General features: G+C 43.3%; 1 long non-coding RNA gene across 1 annotated transcript in view; it reads right to left on the bottom strand.

The window, feature by feature from the left end:
* LOC131480362 (uncharacterized) overlaps window positions 1-12,470 on the bottom strand; it is a 346,503-nt gene that overhangs the window by 234,481 nt on the left and 99,552 nt on the right. The window contains exon 4 of the long non-coding RNA XR_009245434.1: window positions 8,535-8,684. This is a non-coding gene — a long non-coding RNA (uncharacterized LOC131480362). The remainder of the gene's footprint in view (window positions 1-8,534; window positions 8,685-12,470) is intronic.

Here is a 12,470-nt window from a genome sequence, read left to right as displayed (position 1 = left end):
CATGGGATATGCATCTTCAAAGCATGGACTGAAAAAAAACAAGTATGTGGCCTCTACAAACAGAGGAAAGGAAGACCACAGAGAATACCCAGCATGTTCCTTCTTTGCTGTCACACATCAAATCAACACACTCACCAGTGATTTGAGGCGTCTGATGCTCCCCTATACATCCACCATAATGGCGATGACATTTGTTGATTACACCGGTCTGGTTTTTAGAGGCCAAAGTGGATTGTATTTGCTTTTCCTTTTAGCCTAGCAATACCTACCTGTATTTTTTGCAGTAAAATTTCTGAGCAGCAATTGGTTCTAATCAATCTTCCTGGCTTCATTTCTCAGAATCTCACAATCTCCTCAAGGAACATTTCAAATCTGATTTATCATCATTATGAGATCCTAAATATTCACCAGATTCTGTATTATTTATTATACCTTGTTAATTTCTCTGTTCTGGTCTTATGGGTCGAAATCACACAGCATGTGAAAGATTATCTTCATAGTATGTTATGGAGACTGTACTATAATGCAGAGTCACATTTTAAAAAAAGCATTCACCCTCCCCCAAACACACACACACACACACACACACACACACACAAAACAGCTCTGAACACCTTCTCCTAAAGATGATGTTTCCCAAATCCATGTCCAGTTCTCCTGGATCCAGCTCTCCCCAGTCAAGAAAATGCTCATCTCTGTACCTACAGCCTGAAGCAGGTTTGAGCAGGCCAAAGCAATCCAGGCTGAATTCTGTATGGGCAAAAAATCTTTCTATAGTTGTAATCAATCATAGTATACGGATATAGGTCTCCAGGTACCCTTTTGGATTACAGTGACAGCTCCCAGTTTCACCTGTTCTGGAACACAGAGATCTCCTACTGGTCATCCCCGGAAAGCAGGGGAGGATGTCAAAATCAGCACTCTTTGTGCCCTTAATAGATTATCTGTGGATCAGCCATCACTGCCTCCCAGCCTCCTCCCCTTCCTTCAAGTGACGTGTGTCTGCCCATGTCTCACATCAATGGGGGAAAGAATTTCATCTGGCCTCTTGCTAAAGGAACTTTTCTGACTCACCCAAGTATCTGGGCTCCAACAAGGCGCTGTGAAGCCAGGCAATCACTCTCTTGACTCATGTTGGACACTAGGAGTGGATTCATCTAAGTCTCAGGTGCTGAGACTCCAATGCCATGTTCTGTTTTGCTTCAGTTGACAAAATTAGGGCTGACAGAAGAAGCTGTTAGCCAATGTGTTGTGTCTCAATTTGAGAGAGCACTTCCAATTTCCTTCCTGAAGCAGAGAGATCTATCCTGTAGAACTAACTGAGGTGAGGTAACAGCTTTCAGGCAGGATGTGTGCAAAGCAAGCCAGATGCCTACTAAGACCTCTCCAAGACGTGTGATTCGGAGGAGACGCTCAGCATTAAGCTCACATGGCCATGGCTTTGTGTACCCAGAATATATTTTTCAGTCCACATTCTCCAGGGATTGCAAATTAGTAGCCCTAAGCTGTACTCAGCCCAGGGAAAAACATCATTTTGTTCAGAACACTGGTCTGTACAGGTCTATTATCTCACCCAATACTTAACAAGTATCAAATTTCACATTAAAATCAGATTTTTGCTTTTAGCATCTCTTTAAAAAAACATACCAAGCCACATGGGCCAGCATGCAGCTGGAAGCTACACAGTTGGGCTGTCCCCTTTAAATGGAGCTGACCTTTGCCACAGACCTCATTATTCCTTATGTCCCCAGTAGTTTTGGGAAGCTCTAGTCTCATTTGACTGGGTCTAAGAGCTTGCATGCTGGACAGCTAGTAAAGCTATTAGATGATTTAGCTAAGGCCCAGAGAACTAGATGACTTATTCAAGGTCACACAGTTAGCCAGTGCAAAAGAAGTCAGAATTCCTTGGGTTCCACTACTCTTTCTGCTTAACTGCATTAACAGCCTTGAGAAAGCGTATTTCCCTACAGTGATGTCATTGCCCACAATTGGGTTGTTGTAAATCATTTCTCTGAATTTTCATTTACTATATCTTAGATGTAGGAATAAAACTTCATATATCTGGGCAAAACTTTTTTAGATATGGTCCCAAAAATACAACTAAACACAAGTAAACCAATTAAACTACATCAAACTAAGAAGCTTTGTACAGCAAAAGAAACAACCAAGAGTCAAGAGATGATGTGAACAATGGAATACATTTTGAAACCATTACCTGATAACGAGTCAATATTCTAAAGATGTATTTTTTTAAATCTCAGAACAATAGTAAGGAAACTAATAATTTGACTTCAAAATGACTGAAAGACTTGAGTAGACATTTCTCAAATAATATGCAAATAGCCAAAATGTATATGAAAAATGCTCAATATCAGTGAAATGAAAATTAAGATCACAAGGAGATATTATCTTATCCCTTTCCAATTAGCTATTTACCGGAGTCCAAAAATAACTAGTGTTGGTAAATACGCACAAAAAAAGAGAACAATTACCCACTGCTGGAGGGGGGTCGGTAATAAGGTACTAGAATCATTGTGCAAAATTACATGGAAAATCCTTGAAAAACTAAAACTAGAACCTCCATCTGACATAGCCACCAAACTACTCAGAGTATATCCAAAGACATGAGAAATTCCATGCTCCCTTCAGCACTCCTCACATAACCAAAAATGTAAACAGTCCAAGTGGCCCTCAGCAGAAGAATGAATACAGGCATACATGGAACGCTGTCAAGCTAAACAAAAAGATGAGATCTTACCACATGAGGACACCGTGTTAACACACACACAGAGACAGATACTGCGTGATCTCACCTAAGTGCAGAGTATAAAAAGCATGAACTAGTAGAAACAGTAAAGTGATGCTTACCAAGAGCTAATGGGGAGATAGGAGCTTGAGGAAATTATGGACATGGATTTTATGGATATAAAATCTTAGTACTTGTATGAGTAAATTCAGGCAATCTATTGCATACCACAACCAATTACATGCCTGAAAAAATGTTAATAGAAAATATTTTATGCGTTCTCATTACCAAAAGGAGTAAGAAAAATTGTATTTCCAATGGCTTGTATTATCCCTTACATAGTTTACATATGCATATACCAAGGTATTCTATTACAATTATCAGTACACATGTAATTTTCACATATTGATTAAAAATTCAAAATGTGCATTCTAGTGATTTTGTTTCCACATTTCTCCTTAAAACAAACAAAAAAACTTCTTTCCATCTGACTTCCCAAATAACCAGCACCTAAACACCAAATGCCCTTTCATGAGTCCGGCAAAAAATCGACCTGATGAACATGTAAGATTTCATTCTTCCTTGCAAAACCAGGACTAGACCAGAGCCTTATTATTTCACACTGAACACTGATAATCCAAATCAATAGCACAAACAAGATTTCTGGGGGAAAGGTTAAGTAATTGCTAGAACGCATTGGTGTTAAGCCACCGTAAGCACTTTCAAAGTAAAGAATTAAACACAAATTATTGATAGGCTCATTATAAATCATCCTTTTCCATCTATATATTAGAGGATTTATAGGATATCCCCTTATAATCTAACTAGAGCTACTGCCTGCATTTGAAAGTGATTTAACTACACATCTCTTAAAATCTTCTGTAATCAGACCAGCAGCTGACTTAAGCCACCTATACTCCCAATTAGGAGGAATTTACAAGGACTGAGTAAACCAGGAAAAATGGCTGGTGAGGGCCTCCATAAAACTTTCACTTGCACCAGGTAGGCAGGGCCCAGGTTTCCTCCTTTTACCCAAGTATTAAGCAGAGTTACATTGCTCTGGCAAGAAATAGAGACATATCTTGAATTGAACCACTCTCAGATCCCTACATAGGATGGATGAACTTGAAGCTGTCTGGTGAAACTTAGGTTCACCTTATAGATAACACTAAAGCAAAGAGATGGTGTAAGTAAAGACTGCCTTATCAAAATTGTCATAGACTATTGGGCTGCTACCCTAGAAAAGACTGGGGATTATTTTAGCTGCATATTAAGTTTAACACTTAGGTTGTCAGATATAACAGCTAGCCTTCACTGTGAGCTTCCTACCCAGGATAGAGTCCCCTTTCTTCTTTCTTAGGAAAACTCACATCGTGGTTAGGCATTTAGGATTGATAATCAACTAAGACATGATAGACAGACATGGTGCTTGTTTCGCAGCTAGTATCCACTGGGATTGGCCACGCCCACACTGTTCTAGATGTGACATAGTGAGAATTTTGCTTCACTCTGCAGATAGTTTAAGTACCAATCCCAAGCAGAGAAATAATTCCTGCTTAGTATGAGCTAACAAGGTAATCACAATAACCTATCCTTCTTTCCAGAGATTGGTCTGGATTGCCTGTCTTGAGTCACCAACAACACACCCTTTCTTGACTGCTTATTGGTCCTCAGTTGGATCTATGACCTACTTAGTTCAATCAGATAGAAGAAAAGGAGTGTTCATGGCCCATAAGTAAGGGACATATTTTTCTCCCACTCATATTGAAAGAAAAGCAACCGATCCCAGCTTCTGCAAATTCTAAGGGTGGCTTCCTCTAAGAAAAATTCCATTCTTAGATAAGAATATGCAGGAGGAAGATACAGAACTTACAGAGAAACAAAGCAACAACCCAAGGACCAATGTATTTTGTCTGGAACCTTCCATTACTCCTCCATGTTAAGAAAAAGCAAATTTCTCCATTGTTTAAACTATTTTTAAAGTCAAACACATGTTGCATTTGTACAGCCTGCTATGATCAAAGCAGGTTAGAAGCACTTTCCAGGAAGAACCAGCATCTTAACCCAAACTCAAGCAGATTTTTTAAAAATCAAAACCAAAAGCAACTTTGGAGCTTCCAAGAAATGCCCAAAGTCTCTAATGCACACATGAATGTAACTGAGTGAGGATGGGAGGTGAGCCAAGCAGGGAAACCATAGCTACAAAACAGACTTGATTCCTTCTCAACTCTTCCTCTTAATAGCTCTGTGATCACAAGAAAGTATCAATGTCTATAAATTATAGGACTAACACATATCTTACAGCATTGTTCTGAGGATTCAATCAAGTGTATAACACAAAATAACTAGTGCGCAGGATAGAAATATGCTAAGCAAAACTAAGCTTCTTTCTCTTTTTCCTATCCCCTGTCTATAGATGTCTTTGTAGATTTGCTGGCAAACTAAATCTTCCAACTTCTACTTTATTTCTTTCCTTCCCTTCACACACTACATTTATTTAACTCTCTATCCCTATTTATGTGTCAGGTACTTTTCTGCCATTGATTCTATTGACTCTCATCTCCTATCAGGAGGGATGCCCCTATGTAGTTACGATGTTTAATCCTCACCACCACTCAGTGAAGTGTTCATTGTATAGTTTATGAAATAAAGCTCAGAGAAGCCAAACTGTCTATGCTTTTTTTTTTTTAACAAAGAAATAACTACTAGTCGGGAATGAGAGTCTAATGGCTGTGCGCTTATCCACTCCAATGTGTGTGATCAACCAAGGATAAGTTTACATGTGTACAGACATGAATGTCTCTTGCTGTTGACTCAGACCTGCTACAAAGCAGAATCAACTGTTTTCTAAAGCAGGGAAGGCAAAGCGAGGACTGGAAAGCTGCCTACTGTAATCCATCACTAACAATATACACTTTGGGGTGCTATAGTGCAAATCTTCTTGAGCCCCAGGATGCACAGAGTCATGAGACACTAAGCTTGCCATTGAAAGTGAAAAAAACAAAGGCTGAAATGGGTCATCTGCAAAGAAAGTTGTAATGCAGCATGTCTCCCTCCAGGCAGAAATACCAAACCAAGTGCCACAGGAAGTGAAGCCCTGTAGAAGTTAAGGAGGAGTTCCTAAGTACATGTTTCAAGGTAGAGTGGTGATACTGGCAAGCATTTGAGGGGATACAGACTAAATATGGAAGGTGTCAAAGACAAAACCTGATACTAGGTTTTTAAATCAGTAACATGCTATTACAATAGGGAAGAGAGCCCAACATACTCAACTTTAATTCGTAAAAAGTTGGTTCACTCTACAAAGGAACATACATGAGGGAAACACGACAAAGGGGGTTCAGTAGAGTCAGGGTAGCAAAAAATTTCAAAAATCTGGAAGGGAACTTGGTCCATGTAAAACCCATTAAAGTTTGTTAATTGATGCTGCTGAAGCTAAGCTACTGCATTATCTTGCAGAGGCAGAGTGAGCAAAGAGCGGGTGGCAAGGGCCCTGTGTTTAGATGTTAGCTGGAACACACGGTAAATTCTCTGGACAGCTGTGAGTTTTCTCAGGCAGGCATGTTCCAAGTTGCCAGGGTCATCCCAGGTATGTGGCCTTGAGCACTTCAAAATTGTCTTAAGTGTTTCTTCACACCCTCACAGGCCAAGTTGGAGTAAAGAAGAGGAGCCTGGCTATGGTTTGGTCAAGGGCAGAGTCCTTGTCAGAGAGCTGCCAACATCAGCTGGCCTGGCATTGTCAAAGTGTTCTACATGGAAGAGTAGCAAGTGACAGGATAATAAGAGGTAGAAAATTAGGTGATTTTGAACTTTTCTTTTAGATGTTAAGAAAAAGTCATAGTTGGCCCAAGACTAAGGAATTTCAGAAGTAAAGAGGCATCATACCATCACGGGGAAAATTCCAACCAAAAGGAATTATTGTAGTATGGACCTACATAGAGGTGACAGCTCCTATCAAATAGGGTGTGCATAAATTAGCAATGTCGGATTATGTCCCCAGCTGTGAAGTAGTCAAGGAGCCACGCCTGACTGGTCATGCTGTAGGTCAGGTTGTATGATATGTGCTATGCCCTAGCATTGTTTTTCAGTTTCATGGAAGTGGATGATCATTTTTTTTGCTTGGGGAACCCAAATACACAGCACTGTGAGTCACTGATTGTTCCAGAAGGTAAGCACCATTCACTGCTAGAGCTGTACATGAGAAAGATTCAGGAATTAAAACATCACCTAGTCCACTGGTCACTGAGAAAATGAAATGAGATTATGCATGAAAGGCTCTTCACAGGGTGCCTGGGATGTAAAAACACTCACTAAGCAGTTGACTGTTGTAATTGAGGTTTTGTTCTTAAGTATAGAAAGGCAGCAAGATTTTATCCATGATGGCTAAAGGTCAACATCCTGAAACATTTCTCTTGGGTTAGCTTTTCAGGTGAAGTAAACAAACATGAGGCATTTGTCACATAAATAGAAGTTGACCCTGGGTCCTTTAGACTGGTGCAATGGCCATTGGAAGACTTCTGGAAAACAAAGCAGGCCACTGAAAAATGCTTGTATTGCCCCCAGGTGCCATCCATCAGTGGAAGAGGCCTAACCCCAGACTTTATTTTCTGTGTCAGGGGAAGGCCAAAAGAAGCGGAACAAAAACAATTAACAAAACATAATCGATTCCAGAAATCCATGAACACTGGGCATCATTCTTTCTCTCTTCAAGGCAAGCTTCGGCAGCACTAAGTGTGGTTAACAACACTGAGCTAAAACACATATTTATGAATACTAAAAACACGCTCTTCTATTAAAGCCTTGCAAACAAAGTATAAACAAATCACTCTGTAGAATAACGGGACTGGATTACTACAACGATGCAGTAAATCACGAACAAGCAGAGCAGGAAGGCAGCTGTTCAGGTACTCCCTTATCCCCCCATCCAAGGAGGTTGTAGAATGGGAGCATTGGAAGCATCCAGCTCAGGGACCTTTAAAATGCAGGCACACATCCAGACCACAATGGTCCAGCACTGTTCTGACCATGCAGAGTACCTCCCACAATCACTGGGGAATGCATCCTTCATCCATCCCACTCCAGTTCTGCTCCTGGAACTGGGTAACCCAGCAAGTTTCGGAGTTTGAGTGCCAGGCCTGACCTCCCTGAAGCCCCAGTCTTCTCAGATGAAAATAGGGGAGATAACATTTATTCCTCCTCAACATACACACACAGGATTATTTTGGAGATTAAGACAAAGTGCTTGCTCAGTTCCTATTCCATGTCTGGCCCACAGTAAGCACCCAATAGTTGCTCTGACTCTTCCAAATTGGCAAACTCATGTCTTTCCTGGAATACTCCAGTGTTGGTATAGCAATGGTTCTTATTCCAACAATGCACATCTCTCACCAACTAGCATGGCATTTTCTTTAAAATTAGAGATTAATTCTTTAAGAAATATACAGTGTAGATGTGCTAATCTTGGCTGTAATTCTTCACAAGCACTGAGCAATAAAAATCTCATAACAATGCTACAAAGTTATGACTACAATATTAGAATGACTATACTAATTAGGATGACCTCAGTATTAGGATTCCTACCATACAGTTGAGGAGACTGAGGCTCAAAGTGTTGGTCGCTGGCCAAGATGGCAGTTTGTCAGCTATACAGAGATCTAAACTCATGAAGGCTGACTCCAAGATCAGGCTCTCAACAACCAGATGCTATGTGTAGCAGCCTTCCATGCCTCCAAAGCCTATGTGGAAGGCCCTCAACAGTGACTCTTCAACAAGCCAGGTGTAAACTTACCGCACAGGTTGTAGGCAAGATGGGCGCAGGAATGCTGGCAGAGAATTTGAAGCAGTTGAGCTTGCTTTTCTGACCATGTTCCAGGAAAGCTTATCTCCCAATACTGTGCTCAGAAGGGGCCAGACCACCACAAACAAGAAATGGTTACAGCTGCAAAAGACCAATGAGAGTCAGCTCTCCAAATACGCAATGCAGAAAGACATATACTGCAAGCAGGAAGGATGTTTGCTGGACCCTTTAGCACCCTTCTGACCATTTCTGTCAGAGCTCTAGCATTCTGCTTCTTGGGGAAGCACTCTCTCTAGTGAACTCTGCTTCCTCACTGTGTTTATTACTCTAACCTCCAAGGTGACTGATCTACTGCTACCCTAAGCAAACAAACCCCTTGTGTCCACTTACAAAATGAGCCAACAAATACCACTTGGTGGACAAGGAAACAGAAACACCAGCAAGAGTGCACACAGCTTCCCCAAAGCCTGAGAGACAGTTGGGAAACAACTGATGGGTTAAAGATACGGACCTCTAGTGATCCACTCTGCCTGCCATGTCATCCTGATGGCTTTGTGATGAAGGAGATGTCCACTGAAGGAAAAAGAGGACATGAAAGTGAGCCAACCTGTGATCCCACACCTGGCCAAGACTTCTCTCACCCCATGAGTCCATCCACCATGTTCTAAATAATGTGTTCAGATCATTCACTAGCTTTTCCTGACTCTTGGGGATATTTAGAGCCAACCTCACACAAGCAGGCCAGCAGAACATTGCACATTGGCAAAACACGGGGTCATTACAGATGCCTTCTGGGCTACTGTTTAGGCCAGGACTTAGTCAACTTCAAATAAGAATCCCAAGAATCCCAAATAGATGATGTTTTTGCAAACAAGGTTTTGCTTCTCAAGTATTGTGAAACCTTCATTCATAATCTATTTCTTCTTGTTTCCAAAATTCAGAAAACATGTTTTTAAATATGAAGCAAATTCCTAATTTTAATCCTCACATTCTATTGACATCTTACACTATCAAGATGACATACTTTTTAAAAAAAATTATTTTGCATGAAGGTTACCTTGTATCAAAGGAAACACATGATATTTGTCTTTTGGGGATTGATTTGTTTCACTGTGCACAGCCCTTTCAGTAGTGTTTTTGCTACATCTCAGCGGGGATTGATATTTTTTGTTTTCATTTACCCTAAAAAGATTTTTGTTTTTCTTATTAATTTCCTCACTGACTCTTAGGACATATAGTAGCTTCATTTGCTTCAAGGTCTTTGATTTTTTATTTCTTCAGCAACACATTCATCATTCAGGAGCATGTTATTTAATTTCATGCTGTTGCAAATTTTCTATTTTCTCTGTTTTTGATTTTGTTTTATGGCTTTTCATTTAAGTACAGTAACTGTGTAATAAAGACTATCACATACAGATGTGTAGATACGATCAGTATGCATCCCTACTTTCCAATCAAAGATAGACTCCTTTTGGCTGCTAAAAAGCGGCTCGGGCCATCTTGGCTCCTGTCTGGAGGGCTTGGAGGGCTGGGTATGCAGATGGGATCCCGTACCCTACCAGACACTTCCATGGATAAGGCCACCGTTCATGTAGGTGAGGAATGAATGTTGAGGGACACATAACAGGGACACTAAACTGGCAAGTAAGCGAGGGGACTGAGACCTGGTGGTTTGGAGGGAAGAGAGTAGAAGATCTGTATGGGTCAGACGGATTCACCTGCCCACATGGGAGTCCTGAGAAGGGCTTGTTAATGCAGAGCATCACTGACCACCACACGTTCCCCACATGAAAGCTATGGCTAAGGGCCTGTCTAGCAGAGCTAGATCCCAGTATCTGAGTATCAGAACAGGGGACAGGTCACATTAGGTAGGGCCATGACACTAACCAGCATGTGAAAAGAACCAAGGCCGGGGATAGAATTTGTGGAGGATAAGTGGGCCCAATCCTGTAGAAATACAAGTCCCACTGGTTGGCTCAAGAGTTGGGGTGGTTATGGGCTAAACTAGGTGTGAACGTGGAACCTGCCAACACTCGCCAGCTGGCACACGTGAGATCTGGGTCTGGGAGTGGGCCGAGTGCAGGAACCTGGGAAACTCCCCCATGAGGCCATATTGCCCACTGGTGAGAATGTGGTCGAGCAAGCTGGGAATGTAGCCCCATCCATTGGCAAGTGTGTGGGTTGATTCTGGAAGGGGCAGACTGGGCAGGGCTGAGCAAACCCTTAGCCCACTGGTGAGTGCAGAAATCAGGCTGGAGGGCAGCTCATGCCAGGTTAGAGTATCACACCTACTGGTTTACATGAGCCAGGGATGGGAGCAGACTGAGCAGAGCCAGGTTACAGCACCCACCAGTGAGAGTTGGGGCTGTGGGCTGGCTAGGTCAGGCCAGGCTGCAGCTTCCAAAGGCAAAGGCTAAAACAGATGGGGGAGGGGAGCCATGCCAGGCCAGGTCAGAGCAACTACTGGCATGTGTGAGATCTGTGGATGGGAACAGGCCTGATTAGGGAGCAGAGGGGATGCCCTGACCGGGGTGTGATTCCCACTAGTGTGCGCAAGGGTCAGGGGGGTCTGTGGTCTGGTCTGGGTATGGCTGCAGAATCCCTCAGCATGGGTGTGGGCTGGGTCTGTGATGAGCCAGACTGGGCTAGACTCCAGCACCCACTGGTACTCGTGGCTAGGTCTCTGCCTCTGCTGAGCAATGTGTGAGCTGTATCTGGGTGCAGACCAGGCTTGGCTGGGCTGCAGCACACAACAACAAGAACCAGAATGAGTAAGGGCTGGTCAGGAAAGGCCACTGTTCCTGTGGGACAGGAGGTGGACTAAGTAGGGCTGGCCCATGGACCTACTGGTGTGTGCAAAATCTAGCACTGGGAGAAATCCTGATGGAGGAGCTTGAGTAACTCTTCTGTCAGGAAACACTCCCTGCAGAAGAGTGCAAGAACTAAGACGGGGAGCATCCCAGACCAGGCCAAAATACAGTACCCACCAGCACACATTTGGCGCAGGTCAGAGGCAAGCCAGGCTTGGTAAGTTCATATCACCCACTGCTAAATCTGAGCACCAGAATGTAGTGTGGCTCAGGCCAAGTTGGGACACAGTACAAGCCAGTCCATATTAGGGCCCAGACTGGGTGCTGGCAGGGCTGGGCTAAGCCATAGTCCCCACCAATGTGAGCTGGAATTGAGGGTGGGCTGGGCTCGGCCCAGCTGCAGCACCCACTGGCTGGCTGTGCTGTGCCAGACTACACTGCAGCACCCAAACAACACATGTGAAACCCGGTGTGTGGTGGGGACGAACTCAGTGTTGGGGGATGTGGGGACCCTCCTACTGGGCCACTACTCCCACTGGTGAGCATGAGAGCTTGGATGGGGCAGACCAGGCAGGGCAGGGCAACAACATCTGATGGCCTACATGTGAGCTGGATCAGGGACAAGCCAGGCTAGGCTGACCGTACCTTCTGGTACATGCATAAGCCAGAGTGGGTGTGGGTGGGTTGGGTTTTGCCACAGCATCAGCTGGTAAATGCTGGCATGGAGGGAGGGGGCAAATTCTGTCAGGCGCAATCATGGCTAGACAGATGGTGTCACATGCTGGCACCAGTATGGACTGGATAGTGGGACTGGTTGGGATGAACTGGACTTCAATGCCCATTGACGTGTACGAGAGTCGAATGAAATACAGGACAGACAGGACAAATCAACTGTACACACTGGCAAGCATAGGAACCAGGGTAGTGGGAGGGCCTGGTGGGAGTTACTGTGGGTCACTCTGACTAGCCTTCAGCTCCCACTGGTTTCTGTGAAGGCCAAGTGTGTGGTGGGCAGGATCGAGCTGGACTCCAACTCATTAATCTGCTTAAAACACGGGGGTGGAGACAGAACTGACCCAGCAATTGCAACTACCAGACTGTATATAGGCTGTAGGCT

Source organism: Ochotona princeps, chromosome 5, assembly GCF_030435755.1.
Source record: "Ochotona princeps isolate mOchPri1 chromosome 5, mOchPri1.hap1, whole genome shotgun sequence".
Classification (NCBI taxonomy): domain Eukaryota; kingdom Metazoa; phylum Chordata; class Mammalia; order Lagomorpha; family Ochotonidae; genus Ochotona; species Ochotona princeps.
Note: the sequence above shows the minus strand (reverse complement) of the source record. Positions and strands in the feature narration are given on the sequence as shown.